This window comes from Lacerta agilis, chromosome 8 (genome assembly GCF_009819535.1).
Source record: "Lacerta agilis isolate rLacAgi1 chromosome 8, rLacAgi1.pri, whole genome shotgun sequence".
Taxonomy (NCBI): domain Eukaryota; kingdom Metazoa; phylum Chordata; class Lepidosauria; order Squamata; family Lacertidae; genus Lacerta; species Lacerta agilis.
In genome coordinates, this window is record NC_046319.1 from 43222870 (window position 1) to 43247625 (window position 24756).

Here is a 24756-nt window from a genome sequence, read left to right on the forward strand (position 1 = left end):
TGTTATATTTTTTATTGTAGTCATGGCCATCAACATGAATGGCTGCAAAGCATGATTAGACATATTAATAGAAAATGCTATCAATGACTACTAGCCAAAATAGCTACATTCACCCTCCACTATTGAAGCCACTATGCCTCTGAATTGCTGGGAATCACAAGTGGGGAATGTTCCATTGCACTCACATCCTGCTTATCATGCCTATTCTTTACCTGGTCCTAGATGCTGTGCACTTGGCAGACACCCCACAGGTCAAGGAATGTGAGGAGCAAGGATGGCCCCCTGGATCTAAAGCTGAAGGAGCCTCTGGTTGATACCATATGAAGGGCCCTAGGATGGTCAGAGGAGGAGAGAGAGACACTCCCTGCTTCTCGAGAGCACTGGCAGAAAAAGCTTTGGATCCAGGCAGAACATCTGTAGTTAGGGTGTGGTTTAGGAGGCCAAAGTAAATAAGATCTCCTTTTTGAGATACTCCAGTTGATTGAAAGAAACAGGTCTCTGTCTCTGGTTTGTAGTATTCCCTCCTTGCTGAACTCTCTGTGATATTGACCTTGGCTTGTTGAGACTATGCTCAACCTTGGTTGCTTTGGTAGAATGCTTTGCCTTCTCGGGACTGAGCCCCTAACACCTGAGGGCACCCCACCCCCCATCAGAGTGCCACTGTATCAGCTTGGCCACTGAGAACAAGATAATCGCCTAGATGAGTTTTGACTTGAGCTAGAAGGGATGCTCTTATGGCACAGAGGTAGACACAGAAAGGAGGCTGCCCTGTTTGTTGAGTGAACTGTTGCTAAGAGCTTGTAGAATTGTTGGAAAATGTAACATAAGTACCCTCTATCCCTCCTAATAATCCTGCCCCATAAATGTTTCCCATTGTTACAAGGGAGAAATGGGGTTGAAAAACATTTTGTATAGTTACATCTAGTAGTTCTTCCTCCTCATCCTTGTGCTTAGGTATCACTCTTAGGTCTCTGACTAAAAACAAGTGGTTAAGTTTTCCTGTGATTTAATCCAAAATAATATTCCTGACCTCAGCTCTCCTAATTGACTCTAGTGGTGCTTTACAGGGGCGATTTGGGCCCTGCGTGATTTTTTTAAAATTTTAATTGAGTTTTATAGCCTAGGTTAGCTAATGATGACTCCGCTAGTAAGAATATGCATGCTTGCCAATCTGTGATTCCCTTAGTTCATAACTAGAAGTAATTAGACTATAGTAAGTTGTCTTAAAGGAGCTGCATATTACATAATTAATTGAGCAGAGTGTTTTAAAATGAACATGACAATTTTTTGAAAGTTCAGTTTTCTTGTTTTTTTTGTTTCCCTCGCCCATTCTGGTTAGTTGGTCATTTGCTGCTGGCTGCATTTCCTCTTGAAAATGTTTGCTGCAAGACAGGAGTGTATCTACCAGGGTCCAGGCAATGTAACAGGATACAGTGGTACCTCTAGTTACAAACTTAATTCATTCCGGAGGTCCGTTCTTAACCTGAAACTGTTCTTAACTGGAGGCGTGCTTTCACTAATGGGGCCTCTTGCTGCCACTGTGCTGCCGGCCCACAATTTCCATTCTCATCCTGGGGCAAAGTTCTCAACTTGAGGTAACTCTTCCAGGTTAGCAGAGTTTGTAACCTGAAGCGTTTGTAACCTGAGGCATTTGTAACTCGAGGTATCACTGTACTTAGAAAATGTGGTATCATTCTTAACATAACAGAAGCTAAAGATACATGCCAACAATTACCCCATCTTTACAGCACAAGAATAGATCTGATAATGTGATTAGGCCTAATTAATATGAATGTGCAATAAGGTTAAGATGCGGCTATGTTTCACTCAGAAAAAAAAAAAAGTTTGTGAGATCCTGTTATAAAGAATGATACTCCAGCATTACATAGTCCTTTAACAAGTGCAAAACCAGGGACAAAATACGAACTGTGATTTATCAGTCATAGGTTCAAAAAATAAAATAAGGAAATGAAAAAAGGTCTGCTGGAGCAGGCCAAAGGCCCATCTAGTCCAGCATCCTGTTCTCACAGTGGACCATCAAATGCCTGTGGGAAGAGCATATGCAGGACCTGAGTGCATTGGTACCCTCTTCACTTGTGATGCCTAGCAATGGCTTACTGCCTGATAGTGGAGGCAGAACAGGGCCATTGTGTCTCATAGCTACTGATGGCCTTATCCTCAATGAATTTGCCTAATCCTGTTTTAAGGCCACACAAGTTGGTGCATAGTTTAATTATGTGCAGCTGCATGAAGTAGTACTTCTTTTTGTCTGCCCTGAAACTTCCAGCAAGCAGGTTCATTGCATGGCCCTGTCTTCAAGTATTACACACAAGGGGCAAAAACCTTTCTCTGTTCACACCATGCATAGGCAGGGCCATACAAACAGAGGATCAGTTTATAACAATTTATTGCTTGTTGTTGTTTCAGTCAAACAAATAAAGGCCAGTCCTACTGATAATGCATATAGAGGATATACCACAAATTGCCTGAGAATCTGGAGTTGGTTCTCTCTCATATGCATAGTGCGTGCACACCACACACACACACACACACACACACACACACACACACACACACACACAAAACATGCAAGCTCTGTTTTCTCCATCCCAGCCTGCCATATTCCTAATGAGATGAATCATGAGGGGGAAGAAAGCCAGGTTAATGTTCCAAAGGGCCTAATTAGAATCAGGTGAGAGCTGGAAAAGGCAACTAAGGTGATTTCAGTCACAGTCCATATGAAAAGCTCTAATTAAGAAGAATGATGTCCTTTGCTTCAAGATCCCTGGAGAATTTCCAGTGCTATCTTTAACTCCTTCTGACCTAATAGCAACAAATACAAAAAAAAAAACAAAAAAAACCACAACCCAGAATATATACCATGAACTAAAAGAAAGAAAATGACTCATTTTCACTTCAGGGGAATGTTGTAAAGGTAAAGGTAAAGGGACCCCTGATTGTTAGGTCCAGTCGTGGATGACTCTGGGGTTACGGCACTCATCTTATGTTACTGGCCGAGGGAGCCGGTGTACAGCTTCCGGGTCATGTTGCCAGCATGACTAAGCTGCTTCTGGCGAACCAGAGCAGTGCACAGAAACGCCGTTTACCTTCCTGCCGGAGTGGTACCTATTTATCTACTTGCACTTTGTGCTTTCGAACTGCTAGGTTGGTAGGAAGATCTTCAGGTAGGGTTGACCAAATCAAACAATTTCAGTTCCTTACATTACTTCTCCAAGCCCCCACATTTCTCTCCACATTTCTGCATCAATTTCTGATGATGATTTTAAAAATCCTCATGGAAATTAATCATTTCAGTCTTAATTTCTCCTAATATTTCTGTGTGAATTTCTGTGTGAATATTTAGTGTTCATTTCTTTTATATTTTGCCTAAATATATACATAAATACAGTAACATCTGTATTTTCTCCAACATAATGCATTTATATGGACATTTTATCCTGGCATATGCATTTTTGTACACATTACTAGGCTAGAAAACTGCATTGGAAAATTTGATAATATGTTTGGGTTATTGTATTGTTTTCGAAAGTGCAGTTTAGGTATGTTTTTCACTCAAAAATAAAGTTTAAAATGGGGGGGTTCATCTTATACATGGGTAGTGCAGAGGAGGGGTGGGCGATTGGTTGCAACCGCAAGCAGGATCTTGCTATTGGGTGGGTGAATGGTGTCTGCTGCAAGGGCTGCTTTGGATTGGCTGCTGCTTTGTCAAATGGGTGGTTTTATGCAGATGCAGCAAGGGCTGCTTTGGATTGGTTGTCGCTTCAGCAATTTTGCTTGTGTCACAATTGTTAGTGTCTGTCAGTTGGGTGAGTGATTTTCGGCAACAACACTGGTTAATCCTCCCCACAACAACTTTTGTCAATCTTCCCCAATATACATGTCTTATACATGGGGGCATATTATACACAGAAAAGTACAGTACTCAGGACAGTTGAGTGGGTTCTATAATATATCCCTCCCTCAGGTGTCAAAAATCAGGAGAAAGAATTGCTTCTCCAGCATACAACAGAAGTTATTTAATGAAGATGGCTCTGAAGTTGCGGGGTGCGGGGTGGGTGGAGACTACAGTTTTTACACTTTCCTCAGGGTCAGGATGCAGGTGGCGCTGTGGGCTAGAATATCAGGGCCAGATCTCCACTGGAGCTCCTGTCTTTCTTCCATTTGACTTGTTTATCATGAGTCTGGCTGCTTTCTTGAAAGATCACACCTCCGTAAGTGCTTACTAGGTCCAAGGTTTCTGTCCCATTGCCCGTCTCCAAAAACCGGCGACTTCTTGCAGCCACTGGCATTTGGCATGTGTTCCTGCAGGGTTGCAGGTGAGAGGGGTGGCAAACAGACAGCCTAGGTCTTGCCGATCAGAAGGTCGGCAGTTTGAATCCCCGCGACGGGGTTAGCTCCCATCGCTCAGTGCCTGCTCCTGCCCACCTAGCAGTTTGAAAGCACGCCAAAAAGTGCAAGTAGATGAATAGGTACCGCTCCGGCAGGAAGGTAAACAGTGTTTCCATGTGCTGCTCTGCTTTTCCCAGAAGCGGCTTGGTCATGCTGGCCACATGACCCAGAAAAACAGTCTGCGGACAAACGTTGGCTCGCTCAGCCAGTAAAGCGAGATGAGCACTGCAACCCTAGAGTCGTTTGCGATGGGACTTAACTGTCAGGGTCCTTTACCTTTACCTTTACCAGGTCAGGAGGGCAGGTCCACACATACTCAAAAGTGGGCTGGGTGGGGTGGGGTGGATTAATTTAAGTTCATTAATTTCTGAGGAGGACTTAGTTTCAACCTATATCCTCTTTATTTGCCTGATTGGCTTGGAAGAAAGGCAGGCTATATAATTACTATTTTAAAAAGCAAGCAAACATGCAAGTGGGATCTGTGACATGATTGCTCCTTGTTCAGGGTTCTAGCCAGGCAGTCATAACATTTTCCAAGATTCTCCATCCCCTTCACCAGGTTTGCCATTTCTCCAGTGTGACTTCTTTTGGGATTCCTAATATGTTTCTTCTTTGTTTTAAGAAATGTTTGCTTCTGCAAACTTGGGGGGGGGGGTTCCCCTGAACTTGCTCTTCATTCTTTTTTTTTTAGCTACATAAGGATGAAATGGCAGACAGTGAAATTTCTATCAGTATATAGGATTATACTGTGCTCACCAATATGTAATGAATAGGGTGCTCTTACAGCAGAGCAAATGAAACAGAACACAGCAGGCAATACACAGAACTAACTGCAAGCTCAGTGTTCAGAGCAAATTTAGAAAAGGCAATAAAATGAAGCAGGAAGATAATCCAAAAGTGATTGAAAATTGAAGAATATTTCTAATTACTAATATGGCATTTATATCAGAAAGGCAGTTTGGCAGATTATGAAACAGTTTACAGCTAAAGTGTGTTGGCATCCCTTTTTAATTTGCTTTAATACACAGCCTTGTTCTGAATTAATTTAGCAATTGCAGCCATCTTAAAAATTCACATAAGCTCTAAATTTACCACTCCAGTTAAGTTATCTACCCAATCCCCTGAAAAGGAAGTATATTCAGAATTTTAGAAGTGGGTGTGAGGGATATGTGCAAAAAATATTTCCAGACACAATCTTCTGTCTTCCATATAAATTAACTGCAAAAAAGAAGGGTAGGGAAATCCCCTGGTCACGTCAGTGTGTGACATTTCATTTTCTAATCTGTTTAATGCCATGGCTTCTGTGTGATGCATTCTGATGCACTTTTATGTTCTCAGACTAAAAAGGCATATCATAATTGCATTCAGGATTATATTACAGATAATATAACTTGTTAAATCTGCATTTCCTGGGAGAAAAAATAATAATGAAGATTTATCTTTTATCAAACCAAATCTGGGTAAAATACAGATAGATCCTTCCCCCAATCTGTCATAAGTGTCTTGACATCATCATCACCACCACTGTTTTCCATGCATTATCTGCTTTTTTCATGGAACAAAAATCAATATTTTTATTATTATTCTTTTCCAGGATCTGGAAAAAAAATAATTGGCTCTAAGAAGAAAATGTTCAACAATTGTTCCCACCATGCAGCTCCGGGGGGGGGGGGGAGGGGGAGGAAATAACCAGACCAGATACATACTAGGCAAGCGAGGAACAAAATGTCAGCCCTTAGCTTCTGAGAGGAGTGTCACTGCTGAAAAAGTGAATTTAACTCATAACCACACCTATTCTCCTCCGTTGTGTAGGTTTATTATCATTATTTTACTATTCGTTCATTCATTCATTCATTCATTCATTTAACCAATTTAGGTTTTCACCTGCTGCCTAAAGATACACAGTGAAGGCGCCAAGCAAGCCTCCATGAGGAGAGCATTCCACAAATGGGGAGCCACCACAGAAAATGCCCCTTGTCATTTTGCCTCTCTCCATACCTTTCTTGGAGGATGCACGCAAAAAAGGGGGGGCCTCTGGGTTCATTCATATGAGGAGAGGTGACGAAAGTGTAGCTGAGATGAGAAGGGAGATTTCAGCTCAGCATTTAGGGACATTTGAATTCAGCATTTCTCCTTGTTCTCTTTGTGGCTTCAAGCAACTTACATTTTAAAACATAAATACATTACACCATTATAAACAGTATATAAAATATGCACACATGATTCATTAAAACACATACACCTACACCTCTGTTCTTAAATAATTATTAGCATATGGAAATAGAAGATGCAATATGGAAAATATGTAAATTATGTAAAAGATTGTATATTGATGGATGTTTATAATGATGATGATGATAATGATAATAATAAAAAGGGGGGGACCACATACACATACAACAGCTCCAGGAACTTTTGGCAGCATAGTAACGTAGTGAAGAAGAAAACCAGCTCATTCTATCACAGGCCTTAAGGAAAAAGTAAGCCTTTAGCTAGCACTTCACATGTCAGTGAAGGCTCCAGGTGTCCCCACTGGAGAGGGAATTCCACACATGGGAAGTCACAACAGAAATGTAATCACATAGGGCTTCTCCATACTTTCCCTGCTGCTTTCCCTCGGGGAAATCCGATCTTTAGTGCTGAATAGGAACAAATGGAAATCAGGTTTCCAACAGATTGCTGGTCCTACCCACCCACCCCCAATTTATGGCTAAATGGCAGTATTTTTACTGGAAAACAGCAGGTCAAAGACAAAACTGCTTGGACCCATGCCTAGGAAGTGTGGGACAACCAGAAAACCTCTCAGACCCATGTTTTCTAGGCATAGGACAAAGTGGCAGTGTGGATGAACCCTATAGACGGAGCATGGAACATATGATGAAATAAACCACTTTCTTTTAGCTGGACACAAAATTAGGTGGTTCGTTTATGGTTGCATTATCTGTTTAGCTCACATACTTATTGGAACTGTTTCCCAGTTATATAAGTCAATTACTTCTATGAGTTTCAGTAGAACTGCTTGTATTCTAACCAGAGGATGGTCCTGTGAGCTCCCTGAACCATCCATGATTTTCAAGAGGTATGTTTTCTTCCTCATACCTTCAAGCTGTTTTTTTTTTTTTTTAACCAGCTCTAATTAACCATTTTCACTTGAGGGAAAGAAACAAGAAAATTCAGGAAATGCAATGAAAAACATGCCCTATATAGAAGAGTCAACTGCATAATGCAGAAGGCTTTAAACTACATCACAGGATCGTGCTCTGTGAGTCTGCTGTAGATTATATTGACTGAGAACCAAGAAAAATCCCACGTAGAATTGTTTGATCAATGTTGCTAGGGGCAATGTGCTTCCCTTCCCCCAAGCACCCACACTACCCCCTGCTTAAAATCCCTTCTTTCGGTATTTACAAAGTATCTTCTTTCCCTATCCCTTTCCTTTTCCCTTCTCTTCAACTATTGATTTGCATAAAGTCTTTGCTGTAAATTGACATGAGCTTCTTCAGTCAATTGACCTTTTTATGATCAGATTTTCCTTAAGGAGAAAGGCAGACACGGCTATTTAGGGCCACAAATGTGGGCTGATTACAAAAGTAGCATCAGCTGCAGTTTTTGCATTGCACTCAAGAGTGCCCTGTGGGCAGGTAAAATATTTTAGTAGCTTGGTGTGTGTGTGAATATATATCATTCAAGAAGGTCCAAAAGTCCATTCTAATACCATTTGAGGGCATAAGCATGCAACGTGGGGTGGCTGATCTTGTTTTATAACACACCCTAAAGCTGACCATTCTGCCATCCCATCAGATTTCCTTCCTTCCTTCCTTCCTTCCTTCCTTCCTTCCTTCCTTCCTATTTATTTCCTCATTATTTTTCCTGGCTGTTGAAAGTGAATTCTTTCACGCTCCCTCTTTCTATATAGTTTCAGAACAACTGAAAAGGCAGTGGATGTGTAAAGTGACTACATAGAATCACAGTGTTGCAAAGTTGGAAGGGACCCCAAGGGTAATTCTTAAGATTTAGTGTCAGGAGTATAACGTATTCCTGGACACAGCAGAGTTAACCGCAGACTTTTCTGGAAGCTTCTGGCTTCTGTGTAATTAACTGGACAGCACAACGCAGGAACTCAGCAACTCCTTGGATAACTATATACAGTATTTATTGAAGCAACTAGTATCCATAAGTTACTATGTACAGACTTTACAAAATAAAAGAAACAAAACATAAAATCTTTCCTCTCTGTCTCTCTCTACATTGACCACTTTCTCCACACTAACACTACCACCACTAACACACACACAAAGCTCTCACACAGAGCTCACTCTTTAGGAATTCATTGACCAATCACAGGTCGTTGCTAAGGGTCTAGAGAGAGAGCAATCTGGGCTTTCTGCCAACTGCTAATTGCTTGAAGATAGACAGCTGCATTTCTTCACGTAGGTAATTTACAATCTCTAACAGTAATCTAGTCCCATCCCGTGAAATGCAGGAATCTCAACTAGCTCGTACATGACAGGTGGCCATCCATTTGTCTTCTTTTTGAGAAAGCCATGCTCCATCATAGTAATCATATCATCCTTTTCTAAGTACTCACAGACCGACACAGATGTGTAAAGTTATTTTCACTTCTTTGCTAGGACAGTAACTGTATTGATCCATTGTAGTAAAACAAACAAACAAACAAACAAACAAACTTGTCTACCACAATACAGCATTAAACATTAAAAACTTCCCTAAACAGAGATACCTTCAGATGTCTTTTAAAAGCAGGATAGTTACTTATTTCCTTGACATTTGGTGGGAGGGTGTTCCACAGGGCAGGCGCCACTACTGAGATGGCCCTCTGCCTGGTTCCCTGTAATCTCACTTCTCACAGTGAGGGAACCAACAGAAGGCCCTTGGTGCTAAAAGGATTGGGGAGGAACATAGTAATCTGGGGGAAGTCTCAGGAAGCCAGGAAATTTGTGCTAAGCCGTGGTTTGCTTTAGCATTGGGTGCAAATGCAGCCAGTGTAATTAATAAACTTGTCTAGCAATTAACATTTTTTACTAAAAGTCAAGAGATACACCAATTCTGTCAGAAGATAAAATATTGGCACTAACTATTTGACTGTGGAGAGCCTGGGTATTGGTAGTGCAAACTTGATATTTTATTGAACAAGCAGTCTTGTGCAATGCCATTCCTGCTCCTCATGTGTGGGCATGTTTTCCCCGACTCAAAGAAAACTTGGGAGATTGAATCCCAAACAGAGTGGATTGGAGGAGGGAGTTGTGTGAGCTGTTAGGACCAAGGAGCTGGAGCCTGACTTTATAAGCCTGCTCTACCCCACCACTTGTTCTCTTCCACTTTAATGCAATACACCCTTGGGCTAGTTTCCTGCTCCAGGGGTTGAGAAAGATTCATTGGGGCAGGGGAAGAATTCCTTGGTTGACTTTTAGGATCCCTCTTTTTGTCCAACACTGCACGGTTTGGACATTCTGGCTTCTAAGGAGTTGTCTGCTTTGTCTGACATTCAGTCTGGGGAAGAGAAAAACATAAGCATTAGGCACACCGAGGCATTTGGAGTCATGGGCAGAGTAAGCCACCCAGCTACCCAGGGCGGCAAACCTGGAAGCACCTGGGGGTGTGGTTTCGCTCCGAGCACGCATACTGCACATGTGTGCTGGGAGCAGAGCGCCGGCGACTTGCTCGGGGCCCGTCAGCGGCACGTAGTGCTCTATAGTGGTGCGCTACCAGTGGGTGAGCCCCGAGCAAGCCCGTCCAGGGCTGGCCCGCTGGTAGCACACTGCTCCCAGCACGCAGGCGCAGCGTCCAATGCATGCGTCAGACGCACGCTGCGCCTGCGCACTGGGAGTGGCGTGCTGCCGCTGGGCCAGCCTGGGACGGGCTTGCTTGGGGTCCACCGGCAGTGCGCAGCACTCCATAGTGGTGCGCTGCCAGCGGCCGAGCCCCGAGCAAGCCCGTCCGGGCAGAGGTGAGCCAGTGAGGGGCTCCCAGAGTGTCACCCTCTCCAGGGAGGTACTCAGGGTGTCCCGCTCCCTTCGCCCCCCTCCCTACAACACTGTTTGGGGTTATCGGCACCCTTTACACCTGACATTGTCTCCTTGGTAAATGCTGGACATTGGGACATGTGTGTGTGTGTGTTGGGTCCACATAGTCCCAAGACTCACATACTAAGGAGAGACTATTTTTCTCTCAGTCCTTGTCTAGGGAAACAGCAGCTGCATACATATCCAGTGGAACACATGCTCAGAATTATACAAATTGTTATATTAATATAGGCTTTCTTTTACCAACACTTTGCCTCATGAGTGGGTGCAGGGCCAAATAAATCACCTGCATCCCCCCATCCCTGCCCACAACACAATTCTCCCAGCACCTTCCCTATGTGATGTCTCAAAATTCTATATATTGAATGCATGAGGGCCCTTGTATTATTCAGGATGCTTAGGCATATTTAGAGAGATGTGAATACTCACAGCTTTGTGCCTACTTAAAGGCAGTTGAATGACTCTGGCAATGTGCATTGCAGCCAAACAGCAAGAGCACCTTCAGAGTACTTCAGCTAGCAATCTTGCTCCATTCATTTTCCTTGGGATTTTTCTTTGCCATGCAAGTAGGCAACACTTGGTGGCCATAGGTGGGGGAGGAAACCTACCTTTAAAAGAAAAACCATCATGACGAGCTAATCCCCATGGTTGAAAAACCTCTCAGACGAAAGTGACCCAATTAAAAATTTTATCTAGACAAAGTGCACCAGAGGGAGAAGCTGTCTTAAAAATACCACTGCAGCGGCACTAGGAGGTGAGAGGAGGAGGAGAGAAAGAGAGACTGAGATAAATCCCTCCCTAGCATGGCTCTTTAGGCTATGCAAGTCTCCCTCACTAACTGCAGCATTAAGATTTGCCACCATCTTAAATAACAGGAATCACAGTGCAACACAGCAGTAATACTTTTATGATCTTGAAGTATTTCTTGAAGAATTTTTTAAAAAATTGGGATATGTTTGGTCGGAATAATTCCCACAGGCCTATCTGTATTTGTCAGCACAAATATCCATACTTTTTTTGTGTGGATTTCTCCTAAAATATACAGTTTTTGCTTGCAATCTGGCCTAATATATGCATTTTTTTCAAGCATATAATATAGTTTTTCACATTGTTTCCATTAATATTTGTGCATAAGTTTTGGTTGAAAAAGTGTACAGTTTGGGTTTGTTCATTGTGGACCTAATGAAAAAAAGTGTGGATTAGGTAGGTTTACGTGAACCATCCTTGGCTGGAAATGAAAATGAACCGTACTGGAACAGCAATATCACTTGATTAAAACCATACCACTTTCCCACACTATTAAAGTGTGTTGCTGATAAGACCTTTTCATTTTCTGTCCAGAAATTGTTCTGCCATATAAGATTGACAGGATTTTCGAGGATGTGGTACATAAAAGCATTTGGTAAGCAATCTTATACTAACTTACATAGAGTCCCAAAACACTGTTGGAATTGGGGTCGGATTGGAAGGTTCTGATGCAGGAGAAGGAAGAAACGGGGGGTGGGGGGTTGAATGATCAATTCCCAGCACCCCTGGTCACTGACCATGCAGTCCGAGGCTAATGAGAGTTGGAATCCAACTAATGCTAGTGTTCTCCCCATCCTCTTCCCTGCTGACTTTGGCAAGAGCAACAATAAGAATAAAAAGGAGTAAGCTAACAGCTGCTGCTACTCCATGAACCCGTTGTAGGTAAGGAAGCAGACAGGTAGGGACTAGCTGAGGATAGACCAAGGTTGAAGGGGCAATGCACCATTATCCCCTTTAGACCAGACTCCCTTGGTGGTCAGAGATTAAAGTTAGGTTCCCAAACAAGCTAGGGGATGAGATTTGAGCTGGGTATATCTTTAGTGCTGGTATATATATATTTAATAGAGTTTTCATGAGGGGAATCTAGTGCTGAGTAAGGAAGTGGTACCCATTCATGTGTAAGGCAGACTTGAGATTCTTTTCACTGAACCCAAGGAACTTTGGATCAAAGCACTGAGGGGGGGGTAGAGAAATTAGGGGGTAAATGCATAGCCTTAATTTCCTCACACATCCTCTCCCATAAAGAAAAGGCAGTTTCTTCACCATATAGATTCCGTCTATAAACATGTGATTCACCATTTGCTAAGTCATTAGCCACTAGATTGGCAATGCTCACAGTAATAGAGAATTTCTAAGGCAATGCAAAGGAAAAGAGAGTTTATTGGAATTCAGGAGAGAGGGAAATCTAATAGGGAATGTATAAAAATGGATGAAGTGATTGAAAACAGCTATTTACACAGCACTTTTCTCGTTCATTTTCTTTCCTATTATGTGTGGGGATTGAAAAAAGGGGGAGGGGAGGAAATAAAACAATTTCATAAAAAATCTTCTTGAGAAGAAATTAGGGTTGGGGTGGGAGTGGGGGAGAATGAATCACACCAAAGTCTGTGAAAACTACCAGAGGCTAAAAGGGAGTAGATGTGGAAGAGGCAAAGAATTGAGAAAAGAGTGTCCTTCAACTAGTCAACATACCGAAGTGTAAATAACTCCAAAAAACTATGTCACCATTCACTTTTGATTGCATACATGCAGCATTTGATATATGCAGTCAATTGTGATCATTAAAATAGTTTACTAGTAGGAATGATAAGCATCTTCTTTAGGGTACTTAAGCTGGGTGAGTTCTTACCATAACCAAAGTGTCAGGAACTGCTGGCACCTGTTCAATATAGCATAGTGCACAACTGCAGCCTCTCAATGAATATCCTTCCAAGCTCTGAGTTTGATCCACCTATCAGACCATTGACCCTACTCTGGCAGGAACGATTATAAAAAGGTTTCCTGCTTCAATGGCCCTTTGTGTGAAAAATAAGAAATATCTCAGCTTTGATGTCTTGTATTCCTAGTCTTGCTCTTTGGGTTTGTATCCTGGTTTCCCTTTTAACCCAACTAATCTTTGGTTGTGTTCTTGTCTTGTCTTGTGTTCCTTGTCTTTGCCTTTTGGTCCTGGCTCCTTAGTGCCCATGGCTGAGCCCTTGCACACTGAGAGGAGATATGGAGACTGCCACAGTAAGCATCTTCCAATATCTGTCTTGAATTTCCCAATGTTTAGCTTCATTGGCTGTCCCTGTGCTAATTAACTGTATGTCTGGCCCCAATGGAGGGCAGTGGACAGTTGATATTCCCTGTGTTGACAACTGTGAAGACAAATAGAGAACTGATGGGAAGAGTGGTAGGGTATAGCAACTCACTATTCCTGGGACCTACAAAAATTTGGAGCATTGCCTATATGGACATAAGGCGAGTCTGCTACATCAGACCCTTCTAATCCAGCATCCTGTTCTCAACAGTGGCCAACCAGATGCTCTAGGAGAAGCACAACAGCACTCTCAACCCATTATGATAGCAGCTCATTATATACCGTACATCTTCTATTCTAAAACTTAAAAGGAGCAGGAAAGTAAATTTCATTCATGCTGGTTATAGAAGTTTATGGCTCACCTTTACAAAAATAACATTTTCTATTCAGTGAAAGAGCATTGGTTCTAGATACACAGTCTCGGCTAGCCTCTGTATGTAAAGTTAAAAGGTCATGCACACACATGCATGTATGGGCCTAGGCAGAAGCCCAATTATGTTGATCCCTAGCACCAGTCCTAACTACAGCCACTCATCCCATCATCTCCGAAATGCATATGCATTTTTGAAGCATAATCTATTCTGAAGAAGGCGGGGACAGAAGCTTCTTACAAGCTCATGCATTGTATGGTGCACATGTAGAATTGCAGATAAATAGCCTTGCTCAGTGCATAATTTCTGAAAGAGAGCACAGCTCAGAAGTGACCTCGAGAAAGACTCTTCCCATTGTGTTGTTTCATACTTGTCCTGAGAACTATTGCCTTTGAAACAGAATATAATTTGCATTTCTAAATGCTCAACATAAATGCTTCCAACAATTATTTGGACTGCCTAAGTCACCTAGAGGGTTTTGTTTTTTTAAAAGCACATTGGTTTTGCCATCTGTGCTGGTTTTGTTTGTTTTTCCTGCTTTCATATCAGAAGTTCCCCTTGTAGATTGCTTGAATGCAAGACCCTCAACAAGCTTCAGGTAATGTTGATTTTAAAAATAATGTTGGTGATCTCTCCCTGATGGCTTCTCCTGTCTTGCTCACTGGCAGTTAGTCTTAAAGTTCTGGCTTAGACTTAAAACCACCAGTGGGAGGGGAAAGTCAGAAGTTATGTGGTTATATCGTAGCCAATTCTTGCTTCAATTAAGGCTCTTAACATTCCAATTCAGAACTGCCATAGATTCTGGGTGATTCCTTTAATTTTGCTTTCCAACAAGCAAAAGTCTCATACAGGTCCAGTCATTTACATGTAACTTTCAGTAAGTGTACAGTCTGCGTACACTTAGGTGTACAAAATAGGTGAGGTGTAAAAATTAACAAGTGTATACTTTCCCCCACAAACACCCATACATTTCCAGGGTCATATTGTACCTGGGCACAGTGTATATGTGCTATAGTGATGCAGGAGAAATGTCATTCAGTTTTTATTTTAATGCATGTTTACCTAATATTTTCTGAAGCAACATGTGAACTGAAACATAACCATTTTTGAAATTTGTACTTTTCTGAATTTTGCACTGAGGTTCTCCAGTCAGGTAACATGTACAAGGGTGCAAATACTAACAGGGAATGTGAATATAAATGCATTTATTAGTGAAAATGGCATATGAAAATGCATTATATTATGGGAAACTGCCTTGTAAAAATGTGTACATTGGACAGCACTATATACATAATGTTTCTGTTAAGAGAAATTCAAACTAGAATGCTGATGAATTTTCATGAGGACATTCTTTTAAAGCCAAACTTATATGAAAATGTAGAGAACTGAAGTTAAGAGTGGAAAATGAAAAAAAAACTAAGAGAAATGAAAAGAGACAGATTCACCCATCCCTAATTGGATGAGCCTATTATCTTGGATCATCAAGCAGGTTGAAAGTTTTCTAAGCAGCATGCACTCATGACAATACTTCATTCATTCAATGAAAGAAAGTGAGACAAGCATATGATCTATAATCACCCTTTATAACTTGAAGGCAAATGCCTTCAGCACAAAATGTTTTCTATTTTTTGTAGGCCCTCTGTACAATTTAAAACTATGATCTTCCAGGTTTCTAGATCACACAGGAACCCTACATGAGTAGTGTGGGCCCCCAAAGCTGCTTCCAGCAAGGAAGCAAATGAGGGCAATGAAGATGGGAATGGGGCTAATATGTATCTCCACACTCTCTCACATGCTTCTACATCTGTGGGGAGGATAGGTCTACCTTTGGGACCACTTTTAGTTTATTGATTGTGATACCCAAATACATCCTAAAAACAGGCTGGGCACCATTCAGAAATGCAAAGTATTTCTTAAGGGATTGCACTACTGTCCTTCTCTGGTTTTGGGAAGAAATAAGCAAAGCTAATTTAGTTTTAATTTAAAACTGGGTCGTCGTCCGTCCGTCCCCCCCAATACACACACACACATTTGCTGCAATTAGGCCACTGGAAATAAAATATAAAGCAGCTTGAGAGATCTATGCTCTTTTTACCCTGAACTTGTGCCCTGTGGGATAAATTAGACTGCCAACAGTATATTTGTTAATTGCTATCTTTGCATTCCAAAATGCTTCTTGGAGCTTATGTTGAGCATCTAAATATCATTCCCTTTTAGTGCTGTGAAAGGTGCTCTCATGAAAATGGCAGTGACCTTCTCCTTATCAAGAACATTGTCTCTGAAGGACAGTGATAAGTGGTTGAGGGCTCCTATGCCGCTTCAGAACCTATGATCACAACCTTTCCCATAGAGGAGGGGGAGGCTCACATTCATAATTATATTCATTTAACTCTATGGAAATTTAATACTTGATCATAACCTCGCATATGAGTTTAAATTGCCACCACACCTAAAAGAAGACTCAGGACACAGTATTATGAAGAAAAGGTTATATTTATTAAATATACCAGCATGGAGGATCTGCAAATCAAATTAGAACTAGCCAAATCAAAATATATTTCAGGCAGAAAGTTCCCTAAAACAGAAAGAACCAGGTCACTTGCTTCTCCTTGGCATCCTTACATGCAATGCCTGCAGCCTCAAGAGCAAAGGGTTGAAAAGAATACTTCCTCTTCCTTCCATAAACCTTGGATATGTGACTTGACAAGCATACAGTGGCCATGCTGGCTAGGTATTATTCTTACTCTTACTATTTATTAAATTTGTATACTGTTCTTCATCCTAAGATCCCAGGGCAGTTCACAATTTTTTTTAAAAAAAATTCAAAACGAGAATACAAAATTCACAATAAAATGAAAGAAAAACAAACCAATAATCCCCCTTCCACAAACACATTTACAAAGCCATAGAATGTTAACCAAACTAATGCCTTTTCTGTGGTAGCTCCCCATTTGTGGAATGCTTACCTGCTGCCTTCATTACATATCTTTAGGTGCCTGGCAAAAACCTCTCTCTTCAAATGGAGGGCTACCACAGAAAAGGCCTGTTCTCATGTTGCCACCCTGCCCTCCAGACTTTTTGTGGAGGAGGCACATGAAGAAAGGCCTCAGATGATTATTGCAGGGTCTGGGACAGTTCATATGAGGAGAGGCGGGCCTTCCAAATGTGCAGCTAGCAAAAGCCTATACCATAGAAGAAGGGAGTGTATGTACCCTAAAGTGAAGACTGGAGTGCTTGGAAAGGAGCAAAGCTTTAAAAGGGTCTGCTCCTCTCCCTATCTGATTGGTCTGTGCTCTCATATGGGCCCCCTAAATCCCTTCCCTGGAAGAGACCACCAGAGTCTTCTTTCCCAAGGGGAATTTGGATGTGGGAGTAGCAGTATACCCCCCTATTGGCCTTGCTGATGTGGTCCAAAATAAAACAGAGCAATATGTTTGGCACCAGCTTGGTAGCAGAAGTTGCTAGAAGTACACATACAAGACACTATCCAACTGTCTTAGGGCCTCAATTGCATATTTTTGTAGGGTTTACTCCTTAGCCATTCCTTCTCCCAAATATATCCTGCGAAGCTGTGGAGGTTTAAGATTAGAGTTTTCCTTCTCCTAGATGGGCTACCTTCCCAAGTTGATGAGCCCCATCTGCCCCTAACTTGCAGAAACCACCTTCTTGACCATTGGACACATTATTGGTCTTATCCTCTCAATCCACCAGAACATGCATACAGGGGAAGTCCCTAATTCACTAAGAGTTTGAGACTTGTTGGCTACTCTCACCTGGTTTAGTTGGCCAGTCAAATCCATACCCAGGGTGTGGCCTTTGTCACATGTTGACAGCTTCTAGGAGCCACAGGTGAGAGCCGAGTGCAGGGTAGGGACCAAAGGTGGACAAACTACCGCAAAAGGAACATGGTGTGTCCCCTGCCACCAAAGGTACTACCCCCCCCTAATACCCCATACACTGAAATTAATGAACTTAATTGCCATTAACTTCAGTGGTCTACTATGAGTAGAACTAACCTTGAATACACCCCCAAACCTTACATCATGTGCATTTAAGACAGTGATTGAGTTAAGCAACAGGTGTGTCCAGTGTTTTGTTTCTGGGGATTTGCAGGGGTACATATACCCCTAAACATTTTGTGAATCTTTGTACTTTTGTCCATTTACTGTATTTATTTTCGCTGATTTGTATAAAATGGTGATTTTTCTTGAGTCAAAATGAGAGTATCCCTAACCATTTTTAAGGGGGGGGGAGCACTAGATATGTCACTTTGTGTAGTAGACTATATTCCAGCAATGCAAAAGTCAGGTTTTAACACTACCCCATCATGCACACCCCTCCCCCCAATATCTGTCCATCCTGCACCCAGGCAAGCGAGATGCATTATCACAACTGAATAAAACATTCCAGTGGAAAAGATTTTTATGTTCCGGTCACTCAAATGCTGATAACACCTCGGGTTTTGATTGCAAGAATGAGGAGAGCAGATATTACACCAACAATATACCTCACAAAGAGGAAAATATGGAATATAAAGATAATGAAAAGAAATCACAAGATATAAACAGATATGGGAGAGAAGGATACAAACAGATAGAGATGTTTAGGAAAGATTGGAAGCCATTTCTATTGCATTGGAATCAATATAAACCAAATGAAGCTGTAACCATGGATGCATTACGCATGATATAACTAACTGCAAATTTCCATATGCTTAGAATCATGAACTGTGAAAATTCTTCTTTAAAATTCTTTTAAAAGGTTCACATTCCAGCCAGGCAAATGCACTTGAGGAGGGTGTGGAGGGGCATGGTCTGGAGAGAAAGTCATGGAGGCTGATTCAATGGGGCATTGCACCATCAAATTCAATTTGCCTTCAGTGAGACCCCGCCTCCCTTACTTACATCTAGTCCAGGAGGTGACTCTGCCTACCAGCTTCTTCCCACTTAATCTTAGTGATGCCCCTTGTAAAAAGCAGCAGGGAGGAGGGGGAGGAGGGGGAGGAGGAGGAGGAGGAGGAGGAGAAAGCTAGAATTGGCTGGCTCTGCCTGTCATTGACTCTGGTTCCTCCTATTATTGGTTTCAATGCCTTCTGCTCTACCACTGGTGTCAAGGACTGAGAAGAGAGGCCTTCAGAGTTACAGGCACCTCACATTCCTTAGGGTATAAGGGTGATCAAGGATCCTTAGTGTTCAAGACCTGGTTGTTGAGTGCACAGCCAGGCTTTAGTAAGCTACTTTTACAAAATACACTCATTTTATCCCATAAAAGGGCTGTTAACCTCTACAAGTTAACAGACCCTACAAGATTCACCAAAAGATTATTCCACTGGTGCATAACCCAAACTTATTAAAAGAAGTGTCTTATTTCCATTTTGATTTTCAGCGAATACGTTATCCCCTTCACAGATCAGACACTAATCTCTTTTATTTTGTTTCTACATTGTTCCACATAGAATAAGGTATCCATTAAAATCTGCATGTGACTTTGAATATTGCTCATTGCTCACAGGTGAAGTTTTTCTTTTCTATTCTATTTTTCATGGAAGACATTTAAAGTGTCCTCAGTTGCACCATCCTGTTCCTGTTTTCATTAAGATGGGGAAATCTAGGGTGGGAAAAGGAAGATAAGATAAAAGTTTGATTGTATTTCTATATAAAATTCAGACATTCAAAGGTGTTGTTTTCAGGCTTCCCACAGGCATCTGGTTGGCGACAATGAGAACAGTGAGTTTGACTAGATGGGTCCTCGGTCTGATTCAGCAGGGCTGTTATGTACTTACATCATTTTCAATGCAAAGAACGGTATTTAATGCTAGCCCTACTCAGAGTAGACCTGTTGAAGCTAACAAACAATTTCTGTTGGTCTGCTCAGAGTATGACTTAGCTGAATACCACTCAATGAACTTTATGTTATGGTGTGGCATATAAATATCAACAGCAAATGATTAGACATGATTCTTGAAGTGGTATTTTGTTCTGTTTTTATTTTTAACAATTGCCATGGTGGTGGGATTTCCTCTCCCCTTCTGCTACATTCCCTTTGAAAATTACCCTCCCCAATGGTGGGCTGTTGTCCTGCAGGTCATGTGTCTCATTTAGGGTGCAATTCTAACATCACCCACTGTCTGATGAGACTTAATGGAAGAGCAGGGCCACCACTGAAGGGGAGCAAACAGACCAGAGATGGTGCAGAGATGGGTTCTGAATAAGGCCTAAAGCTGCCATGTGGCAGTAGTGGAAATGGCATTTATGATACAACAGATCCTGGGCTGGTTCAGCCCTTCCCAGAATGCCCCTTTGTGAGGCCTTCTGCTGCCTGATAACAGCAGGAGACTTGCCACTGGTACTTCCATCTACCCAGATCTGCATTGAAAGAGACTGGCAGGACTACGTGGAGGGACTCCTTCACCTAATCCAAAATCCTGCCTCCCCCTCCCCAACCTGGTACAAAGGGGGTGTTGGATTGCTCTGCCAATTAGTGAGCACTGACTTTTTTCCCCCCTTTGGAAAAATACCAAAGTGAATGTTGGGCATAGGGTGAAGCTATAATTCAGTGTATCTGGACTTATATGATGACGAATTGTCCCATTTTTTTCCCTGCCATCCCACATGCCAGCTATTATTTTGAAGCTGATTTTGAAACCCTGTTTAAAAAACAAAACATGAAGTATTTTGATGGCCACAAATCAAATAAGTGGGGAAATCAATTCATTTAACTGAGGATGCTTGCATAAACTACTAATCCTTGCCGTGTTTCCCCCCGGCAAATAACCCCAGCCATCAACATATTGTGCACTGACATGAAAATGGATTACACTATCTATGAAATTAAAAATGGATCTGTATGCATGCTTTCCCCAAGATATTCGCTTGTCATCCAGCCTTTGATCAATCTTCACCTGCTTTTTATTACTATTGATGTAGCAGCACATTATCCAGAAATAGCTGATCAATATTAGCATCAGCTCCTAAGCCTCTCTTGGGGTATCCTGTTGTCATTTGCTTTTAAAAGTTCAGATTACAAATGGTTATCAATGAATTTTCAGGTTTCTGCTCCTAGCACAATGCATGTAGCACGCACTGGAAAAAGTTTACAGATAACCACCTGTGGATGCTACATGCATTGCTTCTCTTAGGAAGCAATGCTTTTTATTGGTTGTGTAATTTTCAGAATATCGCTCTTCTAGAAAAAAATAGCATGTTACAGCAAAAGCTACTTGATGGGACTTTAATTGAATCACCACTGCAGAACAATTACAACAGTCCTTGCCACTTGCTCCATTGGATGTTTGGAATATATTATTCTTAATTTTATTTTTTATTTTTTTAGGGAAACTATTATTTATTTGCTGTTTATTGATGCCCTTGACAAATATGTTTATGAACACCTCTCTTATTAAATCGAAAATTCTTTCTAGTAGCACCTTAGAGACCAACTGAGTTTGTTCCTGGTATGAGCTTTCGTGTGCATGCACACTTCTTCAGATACACTGAAACAGAACAAACTCAGTTGGTCTCTAAGGTGCTACTAGAAAGAATTTTCGATTTTGTTTTGACTATGGCAGACCAACACGGCTACCCACCTGTACCTCTCTTACTATTATATTTTGTTTCTTATTTGGGGGGATTTGTTGTTTCTTGAATATTTTTGCTTATCTGAATATATATATATATATATATATATATATATATATATATATATATATATATATATATATATATATATATATATATATATATAATGAAGCCTGAAACACATCTAACGTATGGAACTAAGGACTGATTATCACTTTAACTTTCTGCCATCATACCCCTCCCTTTGACTTTCAATTTTCACTTAGAAGTGACTATTTAGTCATTCAGTTTTCCTTAGTCCTGCTGCCGCCTTGGAATTGAGATGGGGGGAGGGGACTTACTTGGTTAGCATTTTAGTGCAAACCTACCTGATGTGCACTTCCCCAAAGCAATATACAAATCTAAATGCAGTTATCCTTCAAAAATGGCACTTCTCTAAATTTTCTGATGCAGTGCTCTAACCTAAAGAGGTGTACAAAAAGGCATTTATTAGGAGAAAGTGCATACATGAATACATACGTTATTGAAAATATGTTATAGCATAGTATTTGTTTGTTTGTTTGTTTATTACATTTTATCCCACCTTTTTCTTAAGGAGCCCAAGGTGGTGTATATGGCTCTCCATCTCCTCCTTCAGTACCCACAACAACCCTGTGAGGTAGGTTAGGCTATGAGGCAGTGACTGGTCCAAGGTTGCCCAGTGAACTTCAATCTGGGATTTGAAATGTAGGATATTATATTTGGGGAAATCGCTTTCAGAAATGTCTGTATAAGAGGAGATTGTGTAAAAATACAAAGTATACTAGGAGATTTGTGCATAAAAATGTGTTCAATTTGTTCTTTTTTTAAAAAAAATGCAAGCTGGTGCAGAAGTGGCACAAACTGAATTTAAGATTAGAAAAATGAAAAACGGAGAGAAGCTGAAAATGCCAGCCTTACACATAATTATCACAGTCAGGACCCTGAATTTAATGTACTTACTGACAAACTTACTTGTTTGCTTCTGTTTGGAAATCTGAGATAAAGTGGAGTCATTGGGTTTAAGAGTTTTCATTCCTCATGAAGCAGATTATGAGTTGACTCTTAAGAAAATGTTCTGTAATCATATATCCTTTATGCTCTTATTTTCCACTTTCATTTTTTACTTAGAAGTAAATGTTTTGTAATTCATTTGATGCTAGTGCTCTAATGTCCAGTAACCTCACCTGGAGATTCAATACCTCCCCTTGCCACGTGGAGATGGCCAGGCAAACTTGGAAACTTCAGGTCAGCCCTGGAGGTCTGGCAGCCCTACCTGTAAGCTCCACCTCTTTGAGATCACAGGGCTTGATTTCCTAATATGCTGAAATCATAACACTGCTCCTGATTAAGAGGTGGTGGGTAGAGGAAGAGAAGCCCTGGTGCCACTCCTAATGCATTGTAAATGTCTTGCCAAGAAGTGCAGCCCTGTAGATGTAATTAAAAACTATCCAATCCCAAGTAAGAAAGCAGGTAGGGACAGAGCTTCCCTGCCTGAAGAAATATTTCTCCATTGGCCCATCCATCTTGTAGATAAAAATTAATTCCTCTGCTCCGTGGTCATATATCACTTCTATTGTGACCTTGGGGGCTGACTCTTTTGTGCAGGGCAGGAACATGATTCCAAAAGAAGCGAACAACAGCCCCAAAAAACAAAGACCATTTCTTAGGCAAAATTTCCTCATTGCTGAATCTCATCAAATGAAGATCCTCCCATGGCACACTGTAAAATGCAGCTCAATTGTCTTATAATGATAATTGTCTCCTGGCTGTGTTCTATAATTGTTTTGTTTCAGATCCTCCCAGCTGTTTCATTGTTGTGAACCTGCCCATTAAAATTGACCATTTGGAGAGAACGTGCTGCCTTTTTGACCCAGGCACTCCTCAGTATTACATCAAGCACTCTGTTTAATGTAGCACTTTCCATATTAAAGACTTAAGTTATTATTCAGAATAATCCATTTGCATCTGGGAATGGGATTCCCCCCTCCCACAGACAAAGTTAATTGTTGGCACAAAGGACTTGGGAGGAGTTCATATTTGACTCCCTTGCTGGTCTGGTCACCCCAATTTATTTCCATGATGAAGATTGTTGGGAAACAATGGGACGGGGGAGGACTACAAGCTGTGCTGCTTTGTACACAAACTCTAAATATTGCAATGATGGCATCATCTACTGAAGGCTGCTTCTTCATCCCTCTCCATCTCTCTGTACTCCACACATGCAAAATATTAGGTATTTCTCTGCTGGTCTACAAACACAAGCACAACCTCACTTGGTGTGAGATAAACAAATGTCTGACTATCTCAGCTGTATTTACTGGGCTGCCAAGTAAATAGGGGCAAAGGGAACCCCCTTAGTCCATTGGTCCATTGATTCTATCTCATTCCCCAGACAGTTGCATTATGTGACCCATGGAGGTAGGAAAGTACCGGTAACCAGACTGTACAACAGTGATGGGATAAAACCAGGTCAAATCTTTTTTGACAGCAGCAGGCAAGATAAGGGTTGGCATGACATTGGGGCCAGGATGAGTTCATTGTTCCACAAATCCCACATTGATTGAGTGAGGACACTGGGTTCGGACTGCTCCAAACCTGTTCCATGGGTGTCAGTCTGTGTTGAACCTTGCTGTGGTGCAAACCAAGAAAGCAAAGTCTTAATGGGTGACCAGAGTGCAGATTCCAACCAGGCAGATATCCCAACCCAAGCTTTCGGCTGCCATGGACAATCCTCCCCTTGGATTGCATGTGGGGCCCCCCTATACTATGCTGATAATGCCCAATGTCATTTCTGCCCTCAACAAACAACATCCTTCTGCTTTACAAAAGAAGACCATAATTCCACTGAGGGAAAAGCGGAAAAATCCCCTAGTGAAGTGCCAATCAGGTTAAGATAAATAAAAAAATCCTTTCTGGCTGTGTCAACCAGTGACCCAAAATTGCTCAACTCAAGCCACTGGCGTAGCCTGGGGGGGCAGTGGGCAGCTGCTCCCTAAATCAAGTAAATAAATAATAATAATACTTAATTAACTGAGCTTTCCCTCCCTAACATAAACCCTTCCCTTCCCAACATAAATCCTGGCTACGCCTATGTGTAGGAAGTTCTAGGGGCAAAATAGCCCTGAGCTTTCCCCTCCCTTCTGCAAGGGCTCATGGGACTTTTTCCCATGAGCCCATCGTGTGGACAAGATACTGAGCAAACCTTTTCTATAATTTTTCTGCAAACT